At 36.8% G+C, this 4988-nt stretch overlaps 1 protein-coding gene across 1 annotated transcript in view; it reads right to left on the bottom strand.

The window, feature by feature from the left end:
* LOC106868530 (G-protein coupled receptor GRL101) overlaps positions 1–769 on the bottom strand; it is a 148090-nt gene extending 147321 nt beyond the window's left edge. The window contains exon 1 of the mRNA XM_052966806.1: positions 643–769. The gene's annotated coding sequence lies outside the window, so the exon portion shown is untranslated. The remainder of the gene's footprint in view (positions 1–642) is intronic.
* Positions 770–4988: the final 4219 nt, after the last annotated feature.

Here is a 4988-nt window from a genome sequence, read left to right as displayed (position 1 = left end):
TACATACACAAACATATATATATATACACATAATTATAAACATAAATATATATACATGCAAATATATATATTCACACACACACACACACATCTATATGTATAAATATACACACACACTCAAATATATATATATTTATTCTATTACTCGTAAAGTCTTGTCTATACTCTCAATATAATATATCTGTATGTAAATGGAAATATATATTTGTGGTGGCGTTTATGTGTTTTACACAAATATTGGAAACTTGGCTTCAAATAGTAATCGAAACATGCCTTTAAATCAGCTTATGGTAGGTTTTATCTAAAAGACACATTAGCAGCAGGAATATATGTAGTGGTGTTCCTCCAGAAATTGAAACTACTGAATTGTGACACCGATTCATCAGGAACTTTTTCTTTTACGGTGTTCGCTATAACTCAGTACATAAATAAATACATTAGCGTCAACATATAGCAAACATTAGAATCAACACATTACCACATATTTAACACCATATAATACACATTGCCACATATTTAACACCATATAATACACATTGCCACATATTTAACACCATATAATACACATTGGAAACCTAATTATATTTAGAAAGCAACTGCAACAGAGAAAGATTAGAATTGAAAGATTAGAAATGAAATTACCGCAGTCATCTTCATCTGAATTATCAGGGCAATCTCTCCAAAAGTCACACCATTTATTTTCTGCGATACATTGCCCTCCTCGACACTTTCGGTGTCCCGGAGGACAGTCATATGTTTCTGCAACAGAAAATAGAAAAGTGTGAGCATTTAATAAAAAAATAAGTAATACAATTCTCTCTATCGTATTATATTACTTGGAAGCGCGTTACTTGGTGGTTAGAGCGCTGCACTCTTGATCGTAAGATTGTGGTTTCGATCCTGGACCGGTCGACGTATTGTATTTTTGAGCAAATACCTCATTTTACATTGCTCCATTCCACTCAACTGGCCAAAATGAGTATTCTTGCTATGTACCAGCGTCCCGTCCAGGAAGAGAAGAATATATATACCAAAGAATCCGGAGAGCTGGTTGGCCCTACGAACAAATGGATATGGAGGGTCTTTGATCATTTGATAATGTATACATATACGAAGCTTCAAGAAAACCATCTCTTAAATGTCTCCTATTCTGTTATTCTATTACCGATACATGTATTGAATCAGATTTGTTAAATCTTATAATATCACTTGATGAGGTATTTCCCATAGAATAAGACGTGTTGGTCGAGTGATTCATTAACTTGTAGTAATGAACCTGCTTTCTCGTACTGGCTTGCATCACGATTGAAATGTTGCAACAACACTATGAAAATTATGAGGGTTGAAGTGAGACGGACACATTGCCACCACTATCAAATTAAAAGAAAACTGGGTTTAAATATTCTAAATGTCTCCAAGAAAGCACAATAAAACGCATACACACTTTAATTTATCGTCTCGGTAATAAAAATGAGGCAGTAATCTACTAATATTAATAACTATTTGTGTGTGTGTGAGTGTTTGTATGTGTGTGAGTGCGTGTGTATGTGCGTATGTGTGTGTATGTGTGTGTGTGTGTATGTGTGTGTGTGTATGTGTGTGTGTGTATTGCGGAGTGGTGAAGTTTGAAAATTGCTCACATCATATTAGATTGTTATTAATATTTCCTTGTGCTTTTGCGATAAAATAAGAATTAAGCGTCAGAATTATTGAATGTGTTACCCTTATCGTGAGAGTAGTAGTTAACTGCATGGATAAACAGCGTCACGCTATCACCGGATGATCAGTGCTGTGTATCCTGACCCTGGTAGTGGAAGGTGCTCAATGTGAAACGAATATAAACTGTAAAAGTGACAATATTTTTAAAGTGACATATTTTTATTTTAGTTTGCATTATGCATTGCTGTGTTGAAATTCTTTAATGAATTGGTTTGAATGCATGGGGAACAGCATAATGTTTTACAGCGGTTACACTAATTTATTTTTCAGTGTAGACCGTAGAGATGTTTATAGAATTGAATTGAAAGTACAGTCGTAGTGTTGGCGCTTCGATTCTGATCCAAGTCAATAGAAGAATTCCGACTCACTGTTGTGAACATGTAAAACACTCGATAATTCCAATGCTCCATTTAGAACCACCGTTGTTGTTGTATCGCTGCAAGTTCTGGGTGTCATCCATCGAGATTATAAAATTATATACGTAGTCAGTTGGGATTTACATCCATCTCACAGACATCTCAGAGCTGTAACCCATCAAAACACAGAAAGAAAAGCAATAGTAGTTGCGCATATCAGAAAGCTCGGCTGTTTAATATGTGTCAATAAGGGGCTCTTGAGGCCATTCTGCCCTTTGAAGTTGGGAAGGCTGATGAGAACAGACAGCGACGGGCAGCGGTACACCAGAAGCAACGGTACAAAAGCTATTGTTTCCAGATAACCACTAGCTGTCGATCTGTGTGTAGCAGAGAAACACGTCCTTCGTGTCAGTGGCTGACAGCCAGGAAACCGAAGGCGAAGATATTACTGGCCAGTTGACCAACAGCTAGGAGGAAAAAAACTTCTCGCAGGACTACCGCCACTATCTATCATCCTGCTAAGATGATCAGGGCGAGGAGCGATGAGGAGTGGGTTAAAAGGAGGTGGAAATTTGTGGCTGTTAACGAAAAGAGCTAACACGTTCGCAAAATACACATTGCCACCATCTTCGTGGTATGTACACGAAACGAGGCGTTGTAGCTCATATCATTTCCCAGATCACACACTGTACTTGCATCTGGTATTGCCGCTTCTTTTGGTACAAAGCATCTTCATTGCAGCATTTTAGTGGCTGTCTAATAGCGAAGGGCTCCAGATTTCCCAGCGTTAAACTGCATGTTTTATCTTCAGCCCATTTATATATAGCACCTCGTTTTTTTTTATAGAAGTTTAGCATCGAGAGGTTCATTGATTGCTTTTACAACTTTTGTGTCTTCAGGATAGCTAATAAGTGTGGCTGTCCGTATAACTGATGGCGTGTCCAAAAGCGTTACAATAAATATCAGCGAGCACATGACATTTCTCAGTGACACTCCACTCGATTTACAGCCTCCTTGAAGAGGGTGTCATTGGCCGCCACAGCCTGGTTTCTGTCTTTTAAGAAGTCAGAAGTAATGTATCCATTCTCCAAATTTTCCGACTATACCAAGTCTCCGTAGCTTGTGACATATCATCGCGTGATTAACCTAATCAAAGGGCATTGCAAAATTGAGATATATCACATTTACGTTTGTGCGATCCATTATTTTTTTCCAACTCCAAATAATAATGCCGCAGAAGCCGTGTAAGGCAGCTTTTTCCTGATCGGAGGTCATACTGCGTGACACCAATGACAAGTATCTTCTACTATAACCTCGGCTCGACCAGTGCCTTGTGAGTGCATTTGGTAGACGGAAATTGAAAGAAACCCGTCGTATATATAAGTGTGTGTGTGTTTGTCCGCCATCGCCTCTTGATTACCGGTTTTGATGTATTTATGCCCTCGTAACTTAGCGGCTCGGGAAAAAAGACTGATGCAATAAGTACCCAGCTTTAAAAAGTTCTGGAGTTGATTCATTCGACTAAAAACATTTTAAGGTAGTGCTGCATTATGGCTGCAATTTAATTAATGACTGGAACAAGAAAAAGAATATATATATATGTGTGTGTGTGTGTGTGTGTGTGTGTGTGTGAATTTTGACTGTATGGTATGTCATTTCCTTTACTTCATTGTTTTAGAAGCAACCTACACTTAGCTTCCTCAATTTTAAACATTTGTTTATACTGCTTAACCTTCGCAATATAAATTCGATTTTGAATACAGAGTGTCATTAAGTGTACAATAATTTTCTGTAATAACAATGCCACGTATGTCTCCAGTAATCAACATTCTTTTATTTACGTAAACAATAGTATTCTTTCTATTTGTGGAATATCATAAAGAATTCAACGATCTTTTTACAAATATTCTAACCTTACAGCTCTATTTTCCTTTCCTGCTTTTGTCCACTTTCTCCGTTTCAATTTAATTCAGCTTATCGTCTCCTATTATATATTTTCTCCACTTTTTGATTTTCCGTTCTGTTCATAACGATAAAACTTTTTCTTTTTTCCCGCTTTCATTTCGATGTCATATAAATATATATATGTGTGTATATATAACAAATGAAAGACTCGGAAAATGGAATATACGTGAAACTTTATTGCTCACAACGTTAGTTTCGAGGCATCCTGCATCGATTCCTCCCGGGTAGAATGCGTACTGTGTAGCTAGTTGTGGTCCATTCCACAAAGACACACACATAAATATATACATATATATACGACAGGCTTCTTTCAGTTTCCGTCTACGAAATCTATTCACAGGGCTTTGGTCGGCCAGAGGCTATAGTAGAAGATATTTGCTCAAGGCACCACACAGTGGGACTGAACCCAGAACCATGTGGTTGGGAAGCAAGCTTCTTACCACACAACTACATACACACATATATGTATGTATGTATGTATGTATGCATGTATGTATGTATGTGTATATGTATGTATATTAGGGTATTTATCCAATCTTCTAAAATGTTTTTTTTTTCAAAGCTATTCTGCGATCGAGGTTTACTTTACTTTTTGTAAAATATTAACTCGTTCGGCACTTTGAGAGTTTGTGTATTGAAATGTCGATATAAATAACGATGTGTAGATTAATATCCAACAGTTTCCCGTTCACTATAACATGGAAACCGTTCATTTGCGATATTGATGTCTTAGAGACGTCTCCTCTCTTAAAACTGTATATTAAAACGTATTATAAAGTTGAGTTCTGAATAATGTCAACATGATTGTGCCTCGTAATTCAGGGCGTGGTTCAATGGGTTTTAACGCACAAAGGCCGTAAGTACACAAACACAAACACACACACACACCCACACACACACACACATACATATATATATATATATATATATATATATATATATATACAC

Source organism: Octopus bimaculoides, chromosome 3 (genome assembly GCF_001194135.2).
Source record: "Octopus bimaculoides isolate UCB-OBI-ISO-001 chromosome 3, ASM119413v2, whole genome shotgun sequence".
Lineage (NCBI taxonomy): Eukaryota > Metazoa > Mollusca > Cephalopoda > Octopoda > Octopodidae > Octopus > Octopus bimaculoides.
The sequence above is the reverse complement of the archived record's forward strand: the minus strand, read 5'-3'. Positions and strand labels throughout refer to the sequence as shown.